Raw genomic sequence first — 25,440 nt, forward strand, 5'->3', positions numbered from 1 at the left:
TATGAATACAAATGAAATTATCTTCACGACAAGTAAAAGAGGAGAAAAAAAATTATTTATTTTTTCATCGTATGCACAAAACCAACTCGTGCGCCTTTAAATATTCATGGCTCTCACAATTGAGCGACGACGCAAGGTCGTCGTGCTCGATAACTCGATCACCGGGGCCTCTTATCATTGTACGATGGTGGGTATGTGTGATATAGATTTTTTTTTTCGGTAGGGGGGCCCGTCACATTCACACCCGTCTCTGACGTCATTTCATTTTAATTCCGCTAAAACACCCGACCTTCCACAATGTTTTTTCGCAAAGTATTCAAGGAGAGAATGTCAGGGATATCTGAGTTCGTTCATTGCAGATATATTTTATTGCTCATTTAATATTTTCCTCACTATAATAATTAATATTTATGCTCGCTGACAAATGAAATGGAAATGTATTTGAAATAATATCCGGTAAATTGTTTATCAGCGTATCGAGGGTATTCGCAGCTCCTGCTTATCGTCTAATTATCACTCTCCCAGAAAAATCAAAGGACCACAATGTGAAAATGCCAATGGCGACTGCGTGCGTTGAATTTCAAGTGAGAGGAAACTCAAAAAATCCTGAGCGTTTATCTTGAAAACATTTCTTAAACTACAAGCATTAGAGAAAAATGCCAGAGGATCTTTTTTATGGGCCATAAAATGTCCTACAAAAAAGGGTCGCCCAACGTTCTCTCCAAACGTCCTCTTTCAAAAGATATTTTCAAAATAATCAGAAAATCGTTTCAACCTGCACTTAAATAGCAATCACACTAAAAATTCATCGTCTCTTCCATTTCATTGCTTCATAATTCATTCATCATTGACATAATCTAGCGTGTCCCTTGAAAAATTAAAAAAAAAAAATTGAAAAAATTTCTCCAAAACCATTTGTCGTGCTCTCGAGTTGATTTATCCAACACCGGAAAGTTCAATAATTCCTTTAATCTCAACCCAAACATGAACCACATTTTGTATACAGAGTTCAATACTTTCGACGAGCTCCAGCCCCCTCCCCCCTCCGCCATCCCCCTTATTCACCTGGACCTACACTCAGCGCAAAGTGGGATGAACTCTCAACAGAGGTTGTTCACTTGTGCGATCGCGTATCGGTCGGAGCACTTTGCCGGTGGAATAACTGACGGTTTGCTAGAGTGGCAACGACCAACAGCCGCACGATGGGACTCGATCGACCGAGACAGCGGGTAAACGAGGCACAGGAAAAGAATGAATAACCTGAAAAACACTGGAAAAATAAAAATAGACAGAATGAAGAAGCAGGAAAAAAAATAAAACGAGAGGAGATAACTATTCCAATAGACACGCCGCACGCACAATTTTCAAATGGAAAACCACCACACAATTGTCCACCATGCACTTGTGCAAATAAGTAACGCCAGTTGGTTAACATCCGCGAGGAGGGAATTTTTCGCGGTCTCACACATTCGCAGAAATTGAACCAAATGCGCCGAGTCCAAGACCATTTTCAAACGTCTATTTCATGTGAAATTACATCGTACATAGATACGTGTGTTTTATGCGCGCGAAAAAAAAAAACGAGGCGAAAAACATTGCAAATTCTCCACTTACCTCCAACGCGGAAGAGCTGAGTTTTCAATGCTTGATTTCGATTTAAGCTAGACAATGGAATAACTAGGTCCACGGTTGGGGCGTGGATACGTAATTCACACATATCGCGAAATAGCGGATGAAAATTTTTTGCGCAATAGCTTATTACGTTTTGTTTTCAAAAATACTGCAAAACATCGTCATTTACCAGATGGCTTATCCATACACGTCGGTGATGTGTAATAAAATACGCTGTAGCAATATGCAAAAACATCATTTGGTAATGTACACACAACATGAATCCTCCTCTTTTCCCCTCCGCCAACATCTTCCCAATATTCGCGTAAAAATTCTCGTGTGTACATACGCATCAAATTTTGCGCGCACGAGTGGCGGTGAAATTTGCCAAAATCTCTGCCAAAAAATCCTCCCCCTCTCACCTATAAATAACTCATAAATTCGTGCCTTATCTTTCACGATGAGTCTGCACATATAAAATGCCTATTTCAATGGGAAAAATATATGGAAAGGAAAGGGAAACGAAACGAAAGGGCTGAAGAGCGGGGGAGGGGAGAGGAGGAGCAGAAAAATTGCGAGGGAAATCTTTATCTCGCGGCCAAGGGCGATTCGAAAATACATCTGAGTTGAGGAGAAGGTGAGTGTATATTTTGTGGGTAAGTTTAAAAGCCGCGTGTGCGAAAGAGCCAGGGGAGAGGTATTTTGCAGTAAAATAATCGCTCAAGGTCCGTCGTGGCGTTGCACCCAGCCTGCCCAGGGCTGCCAACAACCGCATGCTGCATATTGAACCGCTGGAGATGAGGATATATCTTCTTCAAACTTGTACAATGTTTCTTGAATAGAGATGTTAATGGCTGTATGAATTATCCCGAGTTTTTTACTCGCCCGCTTGTCAGGTATTATTTCTACAGCTCTAAATTACGAGAAAATGATTTTTGCTTCCGAATGGAAGCCCTGTAATCGTTCGTATTTGTAGTTTCGCATTTTTTGTCGTCTATCACGTCATTATGATTTAAAATGTCTACAGATGTACATAGGTGACTATGTACTGTCGTGTTCAAAGATTTATATTTCATGAATAATTGCCCTGGAATAAAAACAAATCCAATTTTTCTCTGACAGCCATCACGTTCTGGGTGTCGCTGACCCCAACAATAATTGGCCCTCTTTATTTTTCATCCTCAATTTCCTATTTCCCTTTCTAATAAAGTGACCAGACAATTATTGGTATTGATGTTCTGTTTATCCGGAATCGAGATTAATGTACATAAGGATTTAAACGCGTTAAAACTTGTTTGCGCGGGCGGCACACGAACAAGGAGTGTGTAATAGAAACATACGGTAGTTATCTACTGGCACGAGAGATACGTCCACCCTCCTTGTCTGCTCTCCTCCGCACCGTAACCACTCAAAAAGAAATCTCTCTCATTCTCTCCTCCCTTTTGTGTTTGTCTCTCCCTTTTTCCCCCCCTCCTCACGTACTCACCTCGTACCACCGTTGTACACCGGACGGTATTTATAGTAATTAAGCGTTCAGGGATAACGTATGCAAGTGGTCTGATTAAGGATACGCTGGGTTATATATACAGGCCAGTGTTCGATATATATCAGACTCAACGATCGAGGAGGCTATTCTGTACAGTATATAAAGCGATTAAATGTATTCCATTGCGTGTTACACAGTATGTGTATATTTGATTATCTAAAGTGTTTTCGTCGTCTTTTTTACTTCAATAATTGCACCGATAATTGTGATTTTCGTGGCAGATGGGGTAAATTATTGGTCGGACATTCATGAAATAAGGTATCAAAAATTCAAGCAATACGTTGACTTTTAATTGACAGTTATTTACCCTTCCCCACCCCCTCTCTCTGTCAGTGAGAGAGAAAAAAACAAATTATTGCAATTGGTTGATAATCTTCACCTAACGAGGCCTGACCTCACGCTAAATTAAATTTTAGTATCCTTTTATGCGTACCCTAATTACACATTATCCCAAGTTGTAATTAAGCATTAATGATAATATAATGCAGGTACGTCGATTAAGAATATATGCAGCCGCCCATCTGTGTATTACACTCTTGTTTATTTGCGATCAAAGTGCTGTATCTGATGTGCTCACGGAAAACGAGAACGAGAGGGGCGCCAACGCAGGTACTTCAATTCCGTGTGTCCCTGATTTATTAATTTTTTAATTTCTTTATCTCTGGGCCTCGGTGAATCACAGGTGTGATTCATGTATACACTTTTGTTTAATAAAATTCAGGTATTTGTCATGCAAAATACTTGCACAGCAGTGTAACCATTAAAAGCATCAGTGTGGAAAAGCCACCCGTACGATATTTTTAGTGGTAACTGGCCTTCGGTTTCATCGGTCGGGTTCAAGGCTCTTTATAAAGTCAGCATCATTCCACTCACTGGCCCTGAAAAACATTGGACTTTTCATTCGGTTAGGAATGAAAAGCGTCTGGGAATTATCCTTCGGAGTCACATGAATTTTCCACAGTTGTCACTTGTACATTTTCAGATTTGTACCTAAAAATAAGTATTTTATACTGGGAAATATTTTATTTCGTGAATAAATATTTTGGGATTTCTTGGATTCTTATAAATTCAGTTGCTGGGGGTTTACGAGACATTTATAAATAATGGAAGGGGGATTGCAGTTGGGGGAATTGGAGGGATTGATATATTTTAGCGGCTCTGGTTTGACATTTGTCGATTTAGTGTCACTGGACTCGTTATTTAAATTTTTCACCGAAGGGGAGAGTTAATTAATTATCGATTCTGTGAAATATTATCTGGTTTATTCTCGATGAATGGTTTGAGGATGAAATGGTGGGTTTTTCAGTGATAAATGTTTCATTGATATTCATCGATTTGGCATGAAGATAAAAACATTAAGCTATCAGATAAATTTCAAGCAATCACAAATACACAAGTTCCTCATTCTCATATTTATTCCCCTTCTCTTTTAACAGCATTACGTACGTAGAGTTTTACTTCGGCAGGAGAACGTGTGGAGTTTACGATGTACGGACTATCGAGGACCCGCAGACACAGGGAAAAGAACGCCTACGTACTTTGTGCGATTTCGCGAAAAACAAATTAACCGTGTGTGGAATCCGGCAAAAAGCCGGACCTCAAGGCCCATCTGATACGCACACAGCGACACTCTTTCTCTGTAGATTCAGGCGGATGTATTGAAGTGTTTTAAATGAATTGCAAGTGTGATGGAAAGGGGGAGGAAGAGTGAATTGTGAATGCGTTCAGGACTGAAGCCAGTCGTTTTCTACCCAGGGAAATTATGTGCAACTTGGGTGTATGTACTTTCTTGCTCGACAAATGTGAAATCCACGATTTTATATGACTCTCTCATTTTATTCACTGGCAATCGAGGTAGGGGAACGATGAAGGTGTTCATGACTGTTGCTAAAATAATCCTGAGTCTAATGAAATGTTTGAATTAATAAAAATGACAGGGGTTTCAAAATTTTGAATGTTATCCTTGGGAAGAGGATTTTATGAGCGAGGTTCTTCAACTTTTACACTTCTAAAAAAAAATCTTGGACTGAAATAAATTGGTTTTTTATGTTGGCCGAAATTTTTACGTCCCTCGGATGATCACTTGATGCTGCCACAATTGCAATAAAAATATTCTTAAACCGAGAATTTTGCAATTCAGAAAGAAATATTTTCAATTTAAGAATAGAATGTTATTGAAATCAGAGTATCTATTCTGGAATTCAAAATATCAAACGTTAAATAGAGGGAGAATCGTACTTTCATTCAAATTATAGTACAGGGTACAGAGAACAATTGAGGTATTTTATTTGTGGAAAATTGTGAAACTTTTGATTTCGACGTCGAAAATTAGAAAAAAAAATTTTTTCTTATCCAATTCATTAGTGTGGCACTCCGACTATTACCATCAATCGTTCAAATAACGATGAACAATTAATTGACAGAAAAAACAATGAATAATCGATCGCCTATAAATACCATTCTGCTTCCAGTCCATTTCCACTTACAATTCCCAATACGCAAAGTAAAAGAATAAAAAAAATCAAGGCCATAAAATTTGTCATGCGCATCGTCATTTCGGGCTTGGATTAAATTGGACATTGCGTCTCTGTGGGTGTACGATAAAATTCAAAACTGCTGTTCACCCGCGTTTCCTCCCCGCTCCGTTACCCCTCGGGCAAAGTGTATATTAACGTGTCGGCGTGGCAATGGTTGTGAGCACATCATGGAGCACAAATATGTTATTCACACGCACTGCTGGATAAAAGAGTGGAAACGTAAGAGTGTCGTCGACGCCATCCGGGAATACGAAAAGACAAGAGCCTCGTTGGTTGAATTGAGAGAGGTCAGGCATACGACGAGGGCTTTTTATAATATGCGAATGCCTGTTATGAGTTACAAAAATCATATTTTCAACCGCAATCGTCAACATTATCCCTAAACATATATGCACATCTCATTATACTACAATTTTTCTGGGATTTTAATGGTTAAACTGGGTCAAATTGATGCAGAACCGTTCGATGCATTAAATTTAGCAATTCAACGGAAAAGAAACGAGTAAAATTGTGAAATTGCAAAGGGGACAACCAGCCACGACTCGTCTTCGCTTCCGACATGTTGCGCGGGTCAGTTGCCCGTACACCCACGCTCCATCGTTTCTCTTCGCTCCTCTCGTGGCCTCTACTTGTGTGCACAAAGTTGCTGTTTTCCCTATCCCCAACGTCGCTTTTTACGGCCACAACAGTTTTCAACCTTTCAAATATATATTTTTATAGACTAACCAGTCGGCAAACGAGCAGCGAGGAAATAACTCTGAGAAGGAATTTGCCCGTTTCCCTAAAATGAGGAGAACAAAAAATATCAGAGATGTGAAAGAAAAAAAAAGGAAGTGAAAAATTGCCGAGTAGCGAGACACAACAGCCAGCATTTTTTTTCTCTCCCGTGGCAATGTACCGCTAGCCTTTGCGCCGAACAAATGTGAGGGATCATCGCGTTTGAATTCCATTGGAAAAAAGCTTTCTGTATTTTATGATTGACAACGAATATTACCCTCGCTAGAAAGTGAGGATGAAAAACACATGCGTCTCAACTTCGCTGAATATTTATGGCCTCGATTTGGTGTCGCAAAAGACAGAAATAAAGATCCGAAGCAAATATGTCATCCAAAGGATAATTGATGTTTTTCCTAAGGAAACATACACTCAGGGAAAAATATCTTTCTCGATAACATGAAAAAGAATGTTTTGTCAAGATATTAATGAGTTTCAGGTACAGTGAAAAACACTGGGATGAAGAAAACATTGGAGTTCAGTGGCTTTAGATTTTTCCAGTGTCATCTACGACGCCATTCAACATTCATAAGTTAACGTGGAGTGAGCGTGTGAAATACATTTGTGAAACGTTTATCATTCTGACAATGAGTGACAAAAAGGAGTATTATGGGATATTTTCGGCTGAAATCCACCCTTCGACGTTTCAAAACGAAAATCAACAATTGTATTGAATTGAAAAAAATCAAACTAATGGGAAAGTTATATACTGGTTCAGCTCTAATGAGTTATCTACCAATGACTGTAATTCATTCTGATTTTTATTGCAAAATTTTTTCCTACAGACGACGAAACGAGCCGTCACAGTCAGTCACATTATATCCTCAAGTGCGTATCGACCAGGATTGAAAGGTCTTCGGCGCATCATTGACAAGCGTGGCGTCAATGCATTCATTCAATAATCTCTCGCCGGTTCTCACGTAGTTGACACCAATAGAAAATGTCACACGTCAACCCCCGTCGCCCAATATTTTTCCAGGATTTTGATTTTTCTACGGAGTCGAGCATCGCACCATGAAGATGGAAATGAGTTTCGGAGATTGTTTTTCACTTGAGTATAACCTCGCGAGAGTAATCCCGCGTCTCATGGCGTTATGGTCCGGTGAATGATCCTTGTGTAAACGGGTCGCAAACAGACAACCACTCACTTCATGCTGAATACACACATGCATTGAGTTTTATTCAAAAACGTTGCAGTATAGCAAACGTCATTGCCAGGCTCGTCTCCCACGGTGGAAAGCCTCGGAAAACATGTTTCATTTTCACACACATTATTATTACAAAATGTATTATTAAAATTTATTATTTACCTGATTTTTCTTTATGCCCGGCAAATTGACACTCGTTCACGCTCGAATGAAATTCCATGCTGGAGCTCCATCATCGCACTAGATAAACCGATATTATAACGTTGAATATATCGTATTACACAGTTTTATTATCTAATGTGTTAATATGCATGAATCCAATGTTATGCAATGTAATTAAAGGTGATAAATACGTTGGTAGCGTGAAACCGTGCCATGGGATTATTTCTGTGATCGTTATTTTCACCTTTTTATTTCGTATTTCGCGAATTTTTTTTTTCAGGAGATAAAATTACCATTCATTTGTCCAAACACTCGAATACATATTTATTATATACTCGCTGTAAATGGATCGTTCGCAACCTAGTACTGCTCGTAACTTCAATTTCTCTCCTTTCATATTTTGTGATTTTTTTTAATGAGGTAAAATGACTGTTGCTGGTCACAAACACTCAAATACAAATTCTGATTTGTTTATTACAAATGGATCGTTAGCCCGTTTATGGAGTTCGTTACTATGTCTTTTATCATTTGGGACTGTGTAATTTTTTTAATTAAATGAAATTACTTTGCATTTTCCAATGAGATTGTGTGGCTGCCCATTTTTCCAAACGTTCGACTACACGTGTTTTATGAATCAGTTAAGAGGATCAACAGTACTGAACAAGTAATCACCAATTTATATTTCATGTGTCATTCAATATATCATATTCACTTTCCCTGAACGTACGTTTATCTCATTTTTTTTCGATATTTTTTTCAAGGCGGAATATCAGTTCTCGAACTCCCGCTTCATTAAAGCGACAATTAAAATTACAACCTCAACAAATTTGACTTGACCCCCGTTTCACAATCGCCCACAGCATGCGGCCTCAAACTGATAAATCCAAAATGAAAAAAGCACCAAAAAAATCAGAGAGATGGAAAAACACGAGCACAACAATCTCAACGATACAATTACATTCGTATACTAATGGGTGTTACACCTCAATTGCTTTTTACAGTTGAAGTAATTAAGCTTTTTTCGGCAGGGGTGAAAAACACGGAGGGAAAGGGCCTCTGGATTGCCCAGACAAACTTAAATTCAACCTCTCGTGTATCTCATACTTGCGGTCAAGTTTACACGAACATTGAGAGTGAAAAGCCCAACCCCCCAAAGTGGTTTTAAACATTGTATATAGTTGTATAGTTTTCGTGCCTGTTTCACTTGAGCCTCATGATGTAGAAGTGGGTATCTCACGTGATACCCTTTTCATACACCCAACCACTCAAGGAGTTGTAAGAGCGACTCGATTACGCCTGAGGGCAACAGGTGTCGAACAGTGAATTATGTCCGCCTTACGAGCACTCAACTCGATCATTCATTTTACGGATGATAAAATCGTACATTACATTTTTATATTATAATCATTTTTTTTACGATCCCCCCCTCCTCCCTCCCCCGTGCCGGCAGGTATTTTCTTCCCAAATAATCCAACACTTGCTCCCCATCCTCCTCTACTCCACCCACATCCGTCCTACTCTCGCTGAAATTAAAAAAAAAATCATGCAGCATTGATTCATCGAAGGTGTGAATTAGGAGCGAATTAATTACCGGACGGCACATCAAACTTTCATTTAATCTGATATCCCGTGTACGGAGGCTCCGGATATCTTATGCGAGGTCAGGAATCGATGTTTACACTGCGAGTCAAAATGAAAAATCCCCGGAGAGGTGCCGGTGAAAAAAGAAATAAATGATGGTACACTTGAACTTGAGTGAATGCCAAAAGAAATAGCTATTCCCTCCGCCTACATCAATATAGGACGCAACTGCAGTATTTATGTACATGCTTTCGTGATATTTTAAATATCGACCGGGAGATTTTTCTTGTCGTGACCTTGCTAATGTGACGCCAGACTGTATAACAAGTTCGTGGAATTTACTCTATTGTTAAAAATAGACGGGTGGAATTCTTGTCGGAGCGATTGATGAGGGCGATTTTTCAAATTGAATAATTCTGGGCTTTCTTAAAAATTGTGCTCACGTAAGGAGGCTGAGCTTCCATAAAAAATCCTCTGACGTGGTCCATTGAGGACCATTCGATGACTATAGTCCTTGTTACTTTGTTCATTTGGCATTAGTCGAATTATTTCCAATATTGAGAGAAAAGAACATGCAATATCCGCTACAAAAAAATCGCCCTGATCATGATATGACGCAAACTCCATTGTGATAGGTCGGGATCCGTCGAGGATCATCAAACTAATTTTTTGCCCATCTCTAGAGGTGCACAGGTCCTGGGAAACTTGCATACTATTGAACTTCTCGTTGAACTTTTTAATCAATTTGCTATATTTTATTCTTATTTCTTTCTCCACTGCATTACCCTCAACAATTTAATTGAATGAGACACAGCAGTTCAGTTTGAGATAAGAAAGAAGAAAAAAAAGTTGCTCCTCTCGACTTTCTTCTCAACCTGCCAGTTGTCCAGGTCCACCTGGCCATTCAAGGATTAATCCCCGATCATATTGAGACGTTTGGTGACAATATCGTGTAAAAAAAGGGAATTATTTTCATCTGGGACGGGTTGAGAGGCGAGAAATATCCCAAACAAGTTGTGTATCTGGATAATCCACCACATGCAAACTCCTCTCCCCCCTGGGACAACTGGTAAAATAATCGTCCAACGACTTTGTGTTTTGGATTGAAAGTAGAATCGATCTCAGCGAGAGTCCTCGACTCGGTAGATTTTCATCGTTTGGCGGCATTTAGCATGGGCTGTAAGCGGGGGGGAATCCCAGTGCAGCTGTATAGGTGAAGTCGAGTGTAAAAGAAGAGTCGTCGAATTGACTCGTGGACGGTGGAGTGGCGAAGGGGGGCGATGGAGGGAGAGAGGAGGAGGGGTACCAATGTCGGCAGGTAGGGTCAATAGTTGTTCAACTGCACCGAGGAGGCATCTGAAGACCCGGCGGGGCTTGCGCCGCGGCTCTCAGCGCGGATATATAGCCATCGAGGGCAATGGTTAGTCCAAGGTCTTGGGTTCAAATCCCCGCTCGCGCGATTCGCGCTACGGCGCTTCCTCCCGCAAACAAAAACCGTCCGTTCCTAGAATAGTCACTTTGCACTCACTTTTAATCTCTCTTTTTTCGTCTTGTCACTGTCGGCTTTGACACTTTTCCAACGGTTTTTTTTATGAGCGAAAATTTTTGGTGAACGGTTTTCGAGAATGTACGCAGTAATAACGAACTCCTGATTTTTTTCTGTATTCTCTGATGAATGATTCGTTGAGATTTAATGGACTGAATATTCTTTTTGCTGAAAAAATAGTTGATTAGATTTTGATGGACACTATTCATGAAAGGCGGTGTGTGGGTTCATTAAAGTTCAGGAACCAGTCATCCAGACACAATAAATTATCTTTTCCCATCGGAAAAAGATAACCACGAGGAGAAAAAAAATTGGCAACCCCACGGCGGTTAAAAATTCTCAGTCAAAAGATTTTTTTTAAATACAACATTAGAACATTCATGTCGCCAGAAGACTCCACAAACTGCTCCAACCAAAATCATAATTTCGCGGTGAAAATTCACAAATTTTCTCTCCATAAATTATCCTAATATATCCTACATTTGCCACGAGCTTAAAAGTACATTCGAGATGATAAAAAGAAAAAGTGGTCGAGGTGAAAAAGGAAAAAAAGGGGGAGAATTTCAGCATCAGCTTCGCAGACGTAGCACCGGTGGGCGTCCTCGGAGGGTTAACGACTCGGAAAAGCGACTATTGGTCTCTGGGTCCTTCGCCTTTTCGTTCCTCCATTCCCCTTTTCTTCCTGTGTGTGATGTTGCTCCCTCTCCCTCACTCTCGCATCCCCCCATGAGCACTGTACAGCGCAAAAGGCACCATGGCCAAGGTATCCGTCTCCCCGCGCTCTTTCCTGACCTTTCTTTTTTTTCACTCCATCTTTTTTGCCCCCACGAATTATAAGTCCAGAAGGCAACGACGTGGGCGGAAGGGGGTTAACGCCTCCGGTGGAAAAGTTCAAGAATCTTCGGACATTAAATCCGTTAAATCACTCCTTAAGCCCGAACAATAATTTAATTAATTTAACCCACCCCAAGACTGACCTATTTCCAATATTTTCACGATTATCATCTTGATGTATTTGTGTTACTCCAAAACATAAGGATTTCCGTCTCCTTGATCTCAGACACCCCCTCAGCTTCCTCTTCTTCTCCACCTGCCCTCCCTCACCCTCCTCGCCACGCCCTTTCCGCGTCTCTCATTGCACAATTTTTTTTCCATCCTTTTATCAAAATGTTTCTCTCCACTCTCTTTCATCCGGCCCTGTCACACTCTGGTAGACCAAAGAAACTCCGAGAGGCCACGTCGTGCAAACACTCGTGAAAAAGTAATTTCTCACTCTCACCGGTAAAAAGACACGACGTCCGAAAAATATTCAAAAAAACGGATACGCATTCTTCAACCTATGATTTATCGTAGTCTAATTTCAAATTCAAAAGTATTATACCAAAGGCGCCACGATGATACGCCATTCATCCGTAAATCCAGACGATTTGTACTCAGCATAAAAAAAAAATTGATAAAAATGAATTTGCTATTCATATTCAGTAGTCACCATTCTTTAATATTTATATCTCTCTTACCGGTGGCTTTTCTTAACGATCATCGGGTAACGGACAACTTTTTGACACGTCAGAGACTGTTTTTATTGCTCACCCTATTTTTTGCTGTGGTCATTAAGCGATGCCGTTGGAGAGTGTAAAAAAAAAGGTGAACCGGATTTTCTATATACCTACATCTTTCCACGCCCACTCGGTGCCTCTAACGTCGATCTGCATCAATTCATCAGCCACCCGGAGTCTCCAATCACACTCCATTACAATTTCAAGCAGCTTAAGGTAATTTAATAAAGTTTTTTTTCTATTCATTTTCACTCCTCACTCTCTTCATCATCTATTCGATTACCCAGTCGAGACTGAAATCATCTCATCAGACTCGGGAGGAATGGAAACGAGTCAAACTGGATTTGCGAAATAATAAAAATTATTCAATTTTCGTAATTTGAAACGAACGTATAAAGTCGTACCTATGATTTTTATCATTTTCACGACGTTAAAACCGATGTATAGGTATTGATAGCCCGGTGTTCATGCAAACATCATAATCCCCACAATAAAATCATCACTGATTTATCTACCAATAAAAGCCCTATTGGAAACATATGTTTTGTACGCTGTGTTGCCAAAACCGGTTGCACAGTTTGTGTTTGTGATGTTGCACTAAAGCAGATACAGTGGTGTGCGGAGGAGACAAGTTGGATGGTAGTTGTATCAACAGTGTGGGCAAGTGAGAGTGGGAGGGGGTGGGAGGAGCACCATCGGATTATCCGCTCGAGTTTCAAATTGGTACATTGTGAATTTCATAACGACTTTCTGGGGAAAGGAAATGTGGAAAAGGTTGATTGGTCAGAGAAAGGAAAAAGTTTTCATTTTCAAGGACATCCCCCGTAGAACAAAATCAACCCAATTAAATTAACATTAGATTTTTTCACAATCGGTTCATGGGAAATTTTCCTCTGCCGATTTTTTCGCTGGAGAAACACTCAACGGCCGATAAAATGCGAAAATTGGTACAAAAATCCTGTCGTAGGTTCTACCGTTTGTAAATTGCACTAATATGTTGCATAACAATTTCCCAAAACCCGGTGGAAGGGAGAGAAATGCAGAATGAATAAATACCCAGGCAGCCAGTCATCATAAAATTCAGAAACATTATTGTCGAATAAATAGAAACAATTTAAGTATTTTCTTCTCGGAAACTGGACGAGGCAGTTTCAATGACTTACACAAACGAGTTTTTGCCCTGGCGCCCCTCATAATTTTCAATTATGTTTATAATTACGGTGAATGCTCCAATGGTGGGGGTAGACGACTCGTTAGTCGAGTTAGTGAAAATTTGCGAGTAACATTGGGGCTACAGGCTCTTTTTAAAACGCGAGTCAGACGTACGGTTAAATTATGATGGACAGAGTATGAAGGGGCAAAAAGAGAGAGGACTGGAGCAAAAATGAGAGAGTGTTCTGTTTAAAACGCTTTTCGAGAGCATTTCAATCAGCTGAGCGCGGCGTTTACCGGCGATTTATCACTACTTCCGGTTTATTAAAGTGTTGCATGAAACGATGTTTTCGGATTCAGATAGAACAAATGATTCAATCTCCACGAGTCATGACGACAGATCAAATAATTCTACAATGAGCATTTGGATCTTGGGGTTAAGCAATACACAATGGCGCGACTATTATTTACTCAATTATTAGATTCCTTAATTATTACTAAATATTCACTCACCCGAGGATCAACTAAAAATTGAATTAATTAGCGACCGAAGTTTCTCAATTCCCTCCAACAAAAACATTTCTTACCATAATTATCCATTTTTCTTCATCGCACTGCGATTAAATTTAAATAATTACATTTATTTGTTCGACATGAAACCTTCGAGTGTATTCAAAATGTTAAAACCATGTTGCATTATACAGCAATGACCGAAATATTCGCATCACCGTGAAAATTAAATTGCCCTGGGTGTTCTGCCATTATCGTGTGTGGATTATCGCCCCAACCGATTGTTGAGCTGTCATCTCATCATCGATACTCCATCCGGTTGTAACTTAAAATCGTAATGACGCCCATAATCCCTGTCTCAGCACTGCCGGGGGTGAATTCCCGAAATGCGTAGACACCGGATAGCGCCGAAACAAGTGCAAAACAAAGAAAACCAGATAAGAGGGAAAAAAAAGAATGAGTGAGTGGAAATTGTATCATTCAAGGTCGCGTTAGTGTGCCGATGAGGAGTCCACGGCCGGACACACGGTGTTGGAAGCACTGCGGGTGTCCTTGGCGGGGGGCAGCGATCTCAGCTGCATGGACCCACACGGGCGTCCGCCCACCAGACAGGTCGACGTGTGTGTAGAGCCCACCTTTACTCAGTTTGCACACCCAGACCCGTCCTCCTCCATCTCACTCACTCATTTTCTGGGATTTTGTGGTGCTCCGTTGTCCCTTTTTTTTTCTTCATCCATGCTTATTTCCCTTCCACCCTACATCTTTTCAACCTTGCAATATACACAGACTCCGTTATTATACCTGGGGCACAAGATAACCCCTTTGGGTCATATCCCATTCTGCATCCTATTTCAATTTCGTGATTCTCCCTGACTTCGCGCAATAATTTTCGCATTCTGTGCATCAGACGGAAAACGCGTTATGCATGGGAAGGGAAAATTAATACAGGGGTGAATATTTGTAGTCTACAGCAATGGAGGATTTAATAATAACTGGCCACAACCCCATAGAAAATCATGAAAAACTCCAAGGGCCTCATCCAGACGAGGGTTTTCCAGGCCCATGCGACGAGCTGACTAGATGAGCTAACGACGTCTTCACCCTCCGCATCTGGTGGCAGTAGTGGCCGACGAATAGATCAGACGAAGTGGACACACTCCTGTCCTGTTTCGGTGGTTTTGTAATTTGTGACCATTCGCGACGGAGGGGCGAGGGGGCTCACACTGGGGGGTCGAACCCTAATTAAGGAGGATAATTTGGCAATACAAAAGTTAATGTAAATCTGAGGATTCTATTTTTTAAAGAAGAGTTCTTAAAAATAGTGGGAAATCGAGGCTAAGAAATCATTGGATGATATTTGGTAGGGGAAAGCATTGTTTTCATAATCTTGTCTTCAGTAGAAGTCCCAAATTTCTCAGCGAACTTTGTTTTTTGAAATATTTGCAGCTCCGAGTTCCTCGATGCTTGTAAAGCCATACTTCTCAAAAAACTTTATTCTTCTCAGAATAATTTCCAAGGAATCCAGTACTTTTTGTCTGGGGATCTCAATACCACGGAGTACTAAAATCCGGAGAGGGCTCCTGGAAGTCAGAAACATTTCATCTTTCTGGCCATAACCCATTCTTTGCCTCAGTCATTGAAAATTTCTTCTCGGAATTTTTCGTGGAAGTCTCTTCATCACAGCTTTCGGCCTGACTTTTCTCACCGATAACTTCACCGCTGCTTTCCCATGGAAGTAATGAAGTTGTTAGCTCAGACTATTTTCATCACCGATTGTTGAAAAAAAAAAAAACATTAAATTTAGATTAACCCAATTTATAATCGCAGAGTGAGTATTTTATCACATTGAATTTTCCATCTCCCTCTCTCTTTCTCTCTGTATCTGCGAGTCTCTGCGAGAGTCACCACGAGACCAGGTGGACGACACGTTGGTGAGATAACGACGTGCCGGGAGGTGCACGCGCTGTGCCTCAGATTAACTATATTGCCAGATTAATTCGATCCAATTGAAACTATACACACATCCCTATGCGTTACACTCAATATGCAAAGTTAAAGGCGTGTGCTTGGTCGTCAGGTGGCTATCTCATCTCTATCCCTTTTTTTCTTTTCCACTTTATTTGTTTTCCACCGCAAAACGATGGTGAAACGAGTGTCAAGCACGCGCTCGAGTAAATTTATCCTCTTGGAGAGGGCGAAGAAAATAGAGAATATAAAATACAGCATACTGACGTGAAAAAAAAAAAGAAACGGGCGGGGAAAAATGTGAAGAGCGTTCGATAAGTCTTGAGCGATTCAGAAGGGGCAAACACGCGATACTCAGAAACGAGAAATGTTTTCTGCAGACGTGAAGGTGTTCAACTCAGTATATTTTTCCTTATCTCGGAGATTTGCTACGACGCGTCCAGCAGTCTACCTGAAGCGTAACCCGGGCACCCAGTGTTATAAACATCACTAAAATTGACTCACAATTATCGCTGTATATACTCAGTTAAGTTGACGCGCGTGGAGTCACGATTAGATAAAGCACAATGTATTTTATCATCATGTCTAACAGTGCCACACATTGTTGTCAATCTTTGAATCATTGTCACATGTCTGTACTATATCTCGACGTTGAGCAATTGGCCGACATTCAATTGGAATTTCAATAAAATTACACTTTGTACACTGAAAAATTGAAGTTTGTCGAGAAGCTTCTACAATTCAATCGATAAACTCATCGCTTTGGAATTTTCAAGAGGAAGTACCAGATCGACAAAAAAAAACACTCTTGAAGTTGATCTAGATACGAGGACAAGAAAGTGATTACTCAAAGCGAGTCTAGATGAATCAATTTATTCAATCGTTTTTCAATCGCACCATGATTTCTTGTGAAAACCACTTGAAGTGATTTGGAAGTGATCACAAAAACCAAATGCCTCAACGAATGTTATTTCTCCCGTTATAAATATATATTTGTTGCTCTTAAAAATTTTGAAGCTGCAGTTTTGCGATTGAAGTTGAAGAGGACTTACTTCTTGCAACGTATCACTTCTGGGTATCTCGATAGTGGAACCGCGCTTATCGAACTTTGAATTCTGATTTCCTATCATCAATATCTGCTGGATCAGATGATGAAACAGTTTCGGTTGAGTTGAGAGACAATAATAAGGCGGTTAAAAAAAGTCATAATGGGAGGGATTATGAGTTCACTGCTTGTATTATAAAATTACTAAGTTAGATAATGAATATATAGTCATGGTGGAGCTGAAATATTTTAGGACCGTTTGTTTTAGTCGCATTGGTCACGCAAAATACAGAAAATTTCAATTATAAATTTTTAACAGCAAATTTCCCCGTTTCAATCCGAATTTTCTACCTCACTGCGTGGGCGGGGATAAGAAGAGTGAGGAAAATAACACGATTTAAAGTTGAATGTATCGGTGTAACTAGCGTGCATGTAGTTGTAGTATCCCTAAGCCTACTCTTACAGAGTCAAGCACCCCAGGCCATACCCTGTGTACTACGGGAGACTCTCCCGCATACGCAATGTCGCAATTACACTCCCATTACGACCTCAGCGTCATGAACGATTTATCGATCCTGCTTATTATCCCTCTTGGTTTCGCAGTGTGATTACCCTCACCTCCTGTCCTCTCTGTCTCTCCATTCTAGGCTTCATCATTCTGACCTGTGTGTGATTGACCTGGGTAATGTACCGCTTTAAAAGCAATCAAATTCAATGTCGGCGATGGAATAAATGTATTTTTTCGGGTTTAAGTCGTCGTATGTGATCGATAACGAACGAACGCGGAGAGAAATTGTCTATAAAAAGTCTATTACGATTACTGGAAAAATTTACAATCCCTGCACAGTTTATATTTTCAGCACATGAGGCAATTTATTGATGAAAAATTAAAAATACGTCCTCACCTCACTCCAATAACACCACTACGACAATTAAGGTTTAACTCGAAGCGCTGAATCATTTATTTCAACGTCACATAGAGTTAACACAGGCAACAGGCGGACCTCTCTCGTCCACGGACAATTTATCAAAGAAACATCAACCTTTTACCAGTTTGGCGACTATAACGTGGGGTAAATAGCTCCCCTTACCCCATGAGTATTTTTAAAAGAAATACGTATTTGCACACACTTTTCTCAAAACTAGGGGGGGGGGGGAGGGGGAGACCACTTGGGTCGTACACGCGTCCATGTGTATCTCTGTGTGTGAGATGTGTGTTTGAGAGGAACGAAGAAAGAAAAAAGAATATTTTGTCGTTGGGCCAAAAAGCCACAAGTGAATGTCCTGAGTCTTAGAGTTTTACCTAAAAATAATTCTCATTCGCAATCTTCGTTATTTTATTTTAGCCCCACTACATCTCCTTTTTTTTCCACCTCGATTTTTTTTGCTAGTTGGGTTGTCGGTTAATATTGATGATGATTTTTCAAATTTTTAATGAGTCTGTTCTTCAAATCGTTAATTTTAATTCACGCTTTTTTCAAAATTTCAGTTGAACTTGTCAAAAATAAGTAGCGAGCGACAAAATTGTGTTATTTCATTGTATGAAATTCATCGTACTTCCAGGGTAATCTCTACTGAAGCAAAAATATTTGTAAAGAGATATCATAAAAGTCACGTAAAGCAGGATAAATAGAACGGTATTTTCGGTTTCTAATATCTAGACCGTATTTACTTCGGAGAAGTAAATTATTTTCAATGGCTTTAATCTCAGTTTATTTGCGTTCCACAGTAGTCGACTAAATTGTGATTTATCACCATCGTTCCATGTTACATCATGAATATATTACATATCGAGAGATTTACTTCATCTACGACAAAACCCTATTTGAGTATAACAACATTTTGAAGCACCTGATTTTCCGGAAATATTTCTGGAAGAGTTGTCTATTAAATAGAAGAACTTTATTTCAAATATTTAATACTCCCTACGTTCAAGTCAGTAATTATTTAATAGAGCGCTATTTTTCAAAGTGCACTGTTGTGTTCTAATTGCTATCTTCTTCCGCATAAAAAGCACCAGATTAATTGTACACTTTACAATAACTGACTTACAACCCCATTTAATCATTTCCATTAGTTTTAATTACTCGAAATAATGGAAATCAATTCGCAGATCAAATTAATCTACAAGAAGTCACATCTCTCTGAATAAAAAATTGATACCAGTGACAATTACAAACTACTCCATTCTACATTGTGACTAGAGCCATAATAGCTCTAGCTATTAATTACTTTGCGCAATAGGTCATATCGTGCCGGGTTATCTCGAGTCAAATAAAAGACAGAGAAAGAGAGAGGGAGAGAAGAGATGTTGAGTGAGATGATGTACAGTACACCGTGAGGTGAAAATCTCGTATATACATTTATTGCCCGCACATTCACTGGACTACCGGCCATTGGCCATACACATATAGCCGGACGTTGCGACATACCCTTGGATCGTTAAACGAGTAATTAACCGATAAGAGAAGAGAAAAACCATCGCTATACATATGCGTACAGCCCTGCGGCTGATGAACGAATACTGGAAATATAAAGAACAGCCAAGGTGAGATCATCAGCTGCACCGGAAGTGTATATCGATACCGATCGATACTATCACCGCCGGAAGTTGCGTTAAATTTTCATGGCCGTTTGTATTTTCTTCGAAATTTCACGCTTACTCGATGCTTTCACCTCATTTGTAACACCTGAAGACAGTTGGAGCAGGATAAATTGATTGACGTTAATTGAAATTTCCAGTTTCCCATAAACTTTACATAATTTTTCCACTCGTTTAAGTATCTTCGGATATAAATAGGATGAAAAAAAAAATTACTCGAGGAAAAATTTTATTGCTCTGTATGGAAATGCTAATTAGCCTCGTTGAATTAAAATCAATTTCATTATTTTGTAATAAAAGTTTAACGACTAACTGCATTATCCTCAAATGTCAACGTTCAACTTGTTGCTGTTGGAAAAAAACTGGCAATGAGGTTTAATTGATTCAAATGATTTGAATTAACCTTATATGAGGTTTGTTAAGTTGGCAGTTGTTCTTTCATTCATACACTCCGGACTTACAGAGGAACCAGTCAGTTCCCCGACAATTTATTAACATTTTGTAGTTTAACACAGCACGTGATCTTATTATAATTATTGATAAATTACGGGCCTGTTCTGTGATACTATTTTGATTGGCAGATTACAGAACAGGCACATAATTTTTAAAGAATTTTATTCACCGTACGCAGGAGAAGAAAAGTTGAATAAATGTTAACGAGAATATCGGGACAATTTTCACAAGTTTGAACATTTAGCATCATTAAAATCATATTTCCATCAGACGGCGCCAATTTATATTAAATGATTCAAGAATATATTCATGATAATTTTAGGTTCTCACCAATCTTCAGGGGGTAATTAAACTGATATTTCCATTCTTCAAAATTTCAGTAAAATTCAAATGCGATGAAAATTCTCGAAAAGTGTGTCGCACGTTCACGCGAAAATTTTTCGACAGTGATGATTAATTGACACAGAAGGGAGTCAATACCACTGAACGGATCTTCATTTCCCCCTCTTTTTCATCCTCATTTCCAGAGAACAGTTCAAAAGGTCGTGGATGAGTCTGAGAAAACGATTCCCCCCATTCGTCCCACGGATTTCCCAAATATCCCGCTGTTACCAACGTCCCGATTATAAACTGCAATTGATCAAAATTTAATGAAGCGTATCGAGCGCTCAGCGGTGCCGCTGGTGCTGTATTTCGATGGTCAATATATAAATGGCAATATAGTAATCGCCGAAGATCACCATTACCGATATGAGCGATTTGCGCACTCAACGCAAGACAATTCGACACACAATATGATACCCAATGCATTTATTAAGTAAACTTGGCCGAGTGAAACGTTAATCTCCCAGTTGTATCTGATTGTGGCACGTGGCATAATGACATTGAATTAGGAGGAATTTTTAATCTCAAAATGCTAATGAGTGCAAAAAAAAAATCCTCTCACTATCGCATTTGTAAACAAGTTTCATCTTGGTAATTGGAAATTTGTTATTCACTAGTGAGTGAACCTCTGCGTCTCATTGGTATCTAATCGGAGTGTGGGTGGTGTGTTGCAATAATCTTGCCTCTATAACTTAACACAGGTCTTGCCATAGACCCACAACTAGTTTTCAAATGAAAAATCTATGGTCTTAGTCAGCTTATGGAGTCGCTCTTGCGACACTCGTCGTGTATGAGGCCCGCGTGTGTCCCAGTCGGTCCGCACGACTCTTTTATAGTTGTCCTGCATGAGCGAACCCGAGTCCGGACTGCATTGTAGCATTGGACAAATGACCCAGATATTTCGATCATCTGATCAATTTTCTTGAGTGGTGAGATGATAGCCTGGGCCATTCAGTGGCAAATTAAAATGTCATTACGTTTCGGTTGATGAAGTTTCTCATAAGCTAGAAGTTTTTTTAATTTCTTATTTTTTTACCATCTACCTGCAGCTGAAAATGTGCAGTTTCATAATTTTCTTCCTCACCTTGAACTGGAATTCACTCTTTTGAAAATATCCACTGGTTGTTTAGAAAAATCCAAATTTTTCTCGACAGTTCATCTCAAAATATTCGTGAATCACCCAAACGATCTGGGAAGCCGAAAAACGCAGAACGATGCAAATGATAAAGAAATTTCCCGAATTAATGCGTAATTAATTAATCTCAACCGATGTTGAAATAATGAGAGAGATTAATATGTTTTATACGCGTGGCTCGCGTCGCAGTATCACATGATATTTCGTTATAAAACACAAGTTCATTGTTCCGATCGTTTCGCTCATTAAATCGCAGAAGAGAGAAAAGAGTTTTTGATAGACTGAGAGTGGCATTTAGTCATCGCATCCCTCTTCCTCATAAACCATAAACACGCACTTTACGGAGTGCGGTGACTATCAAACGGTTTTTCCCCCCTTTTTTTTCGCATTATCGTTGCCTCTTTTTTTTATTCTCCTGCCGATTAGTAATCGTAAAACATGAAATTAATGTGAACACAAATCGATAACGATAATTTATTGTAAAAGCCGATGTCAGTCAGTACATTATTGAGTTGTGGGTAAATCACGAAATTTATTTGATGCTAAAATTAATGAAAATTAACGAGTAAGTGAATGAGAATGATATTCATAGGGTTTTTTGTTCAAGGTCCAGTGGGGGATTTTGCATTCAAAGGCGGGGGAATATACAGATAGCGAGAGCGTGCGAAGAGTTGGTTAAATTGGTACTTACATATCTCTCGTTCGCGTTGGCACATTTTTGGCACGTTACCGCACTTCTGCACATCGCCTGCATCTCCACACATCTGCCTACATGCCTCGTTCTTTCTCAAACTCCAGTGAAAACGCTTGCTTATCTCGTTTTTCGAAGACGTATTTAGTCGGCTACTATTCCCCCTTTTCATTCGGTTAGAGAAGATCTTATTTGAATCAAAACAGCCCGAGTTATTTAACATTCTATTTTTATTCAATTTTAGATGAATAAATGTTTTCGGGGGTAACACTGGTGTTGAGTGTATTTCATGCATACGTGTCCATTTTTTCATTGAATTCAGACTGAGAAATATATTTTCTTGTCATTGTAAACTTTACAGTGGATTTATCAGAGTGATATTTTGAGGAGTTTCGTAAATTTAAGAAGAATGATGTTTACATTGATGCTGAGCGATGAGTTTTATTTTTATGAATGAGGAAGTGAAGAATTACGTTCTCTCATCAATAAAATTGACAAAATTAGTATTTTGGTCAGAATTTACTCTAGCCTTCTATCCTCACTGGACATATTCAAGTGGTTATAAAACTGTTCTTAATTAAAAACCGGCCCAGATGGTCGGTCTCGGACGCCGATTGCGACGCATAGGTCCTCAACCATCTGTGTGTGAATTGGATTAAAAACTCACCAAATTTTTCCACCCGGGTTATGATCCTCATACATTTAACTCCGTTTTTTCGGTTAGAGGCTATTGGAGAAATAATTACATTGATTATAGTGCCATTATGCGATGTTTCGATAAATTCTTTTACCTTCATCAGACTTTACAGAACAAAATTGCAAACGCCAGTGTGGTCACACGATATCGCCTTTAAAATCAATGTCCCATCGGCTGTAATTAAAAGATTAAATTTAAATGAAGAGGAATATTTTACCTTCACGACAATTCGCTGGAGGTGAATTTTTCGATGAACATTATGACATGCTATTACTTGATTGCTATAGAGGATGTTCAAAATATTTTTTAAAAATTCCAACTCCGGTTATAATGATGTGCTTCCATGCAAATAGCATCATAAATTCGTAATGATTTGAGTTGTCTGCAACGACGTAGAAAATACTTGGGATTATTTAAATGTTCCTTTTGCCAGAAATATTCATCCTTTTATGACCACGAAAACGCAGATGATGACAGGATATAGTAGTTATGCAGTTGATGTATTTGTGTACACAGTTGGGGCCTTCGTTGCGCTGGGCAAAAGTTCACTAGCTGCGACGTTGTACACCTCTGTCGGTGGCCAGAGTGGTCTGAAGAGGTAGTGACACATGGGAAATACTAACGAGGACTATAACTGCATTGCAACGAGGAATGGTCGAGGTAGGTTTTTTTAAAGCTTTATACAATCGATGAAATTTATTCAACTCCTCACTAACGTAATGTGCGGGTGACAATCTACCGAAAGGAATCGTCTCGAAAAAAATTAAATTTGGGAAAATGTAGTCATGAAATCCTTAAAACGCGATTAAAATTTCAACTCAGCTCTTGACTCTGTCCCAAAAATTCCAAAAGATTTTTTTCTATTTTTAAAATGAGCACTGAAATGTAAATTACTCTGACTAAAGAGAGAAATTGAATTGAATTAAGCCGCATTCACTATTCATTGCAAGAAGAGAGACAATGAACATGGATACCCATTATCGATCATTCCCACCGCAGACGTGCAATTCTCTCCCGCAAAAAAAATAATTCGCCCTCGAGGTCGTTCACAAATGCACAAGTATTCACATACTGCGCCACCCGAGCCCTGGAAACCCCCAGCGAAGCGTCACGTTAATTCCCCACGAGTGTACAAAATTGTTCCCTTTATCCAGCTCATTAAAACATTCATAACCCCATGAGTCAAACGGGCGAATCAGTTGATCATCAAAATGCCTCCTCAATGGCTCCTTTAATTGACAGATAATTCAATTCACCGTTTTTTTTTTTTAATCCCCCGAAAAGATGGCCCTTCGGTTTTCTCACGAGTCAGAGACAAGAAAGTCTCTCAAGAAAAAAAAATCCAATAAATAATCCATAACTTATGGGACAAGGACAGTCGGAGATTCACATATTCGGTGGGAATCAGAGTGTGTTATTTTTCGGTCGCAGTTGGGTGGTAGCGCGAGAGTTTAAAAACCTCAAAGAAAACCGCTCCACCTCGCGACGGGTTCCAGGTAGGTATATATTGTGGCTTGGCCTCTGCACGTCCGTCTAGATTCCAATCAGCCGTGTGTTTTTGCGTGATCCCTCGCATATACACCACCATGCATCTCTCCCCGTTGGGGCTCCCACAATGTATTAAAGTTCAACTGCTAATGCATCAATTTTTAATTCACCAGAAATCCCCTCCTCTCCCGCCTCCCACCCCTCCCTATTTTACCAGACGAAAAAAAAATTCACTCAATAAACAAATTGCAGGCGGGCAAAACCTCAAAGTACCGAGTGAAAAGAACGGGAAAAGAATCATCATGAGAATGAGAAGAAAAACTTTTCAATAAAAAAAACCGCACATACGCAGCGACCGCTCTATCCCGAGACTATCGATCAGTGATAATACAGGTGCATTACGTTTGAAGGGGGTGGGCAGTAGTCGGCATCGGGATCTTCAATAATTCCAAGTTGATAGCCACATGGAATCACGCAAGCCCCACGGGGCAGGTGTTACTTCGCCACGTCGTATATATACCGAGAAAATGCAAAAGAGGGAGAGAGAGAGAGTGAGTGAGTGAGAGGGAGGGAGAAGAGGGACATTCAGTTATAATGCAGCCACAACTTTGTGCACTTTTTTTCACCAGGTCTTATCGTGAGTTTTTGCCAAGAAATAGTTGGTATAATTTTCGTAGAAATCGAGTGGGAGTTGAAAAAAAAATGAGAGCCAGCCGGAGAGACTATTTATAAATCCGTCAATCTACCTCACGGAAAAAAACTGCTCTAGAATTTTATCAGAGTGGACTGGATCTGATGAGTTTTTTTTTCTTCATGAGGAGAAAATATGTCTACAGCTTTGAAAAGTATGTTTTGAA

General features: G+C 39.6%; 1 long non-coding RNA gene across 1 annotated transcript in view; it reads left to right on the top strand.

Moving 5' to 3' along the window:
* Positions 1–25,440, top strand: part of LOC135164873 (uncharacterized) — a 116,482-nt gene that overhangs the window by 43,718 nt on the left and 47,324 nt on the right. The window contains exon 2 of the long non-coding RNA XR_010299399.1: positions 23,612–23,755. This is a non-coding gene — a long non-coding RNA (uncharacterized LOC135164873). The remainder of the gene's footprint in view (positions 1–23,611; positions 23,756–25,440) is intronic.

This window comes from Diachasmimorpha longicaudata, chromosome 7, assembly GCF_034640455.1.
Source record: "Diachasmimorpha longicaudata isolate KC_UGA_2023 chromosome 7, iyDiaLong2, whole genome shotgun sequence".
NCBI classification, from domain to species: domain Eukaryota; kingdom Metazoa; phylum Arthropoda; class Insecta; order Hymenoptera; family Braconidae; genus Diachasmimorpha; species Diachasmimorpha longicaudata.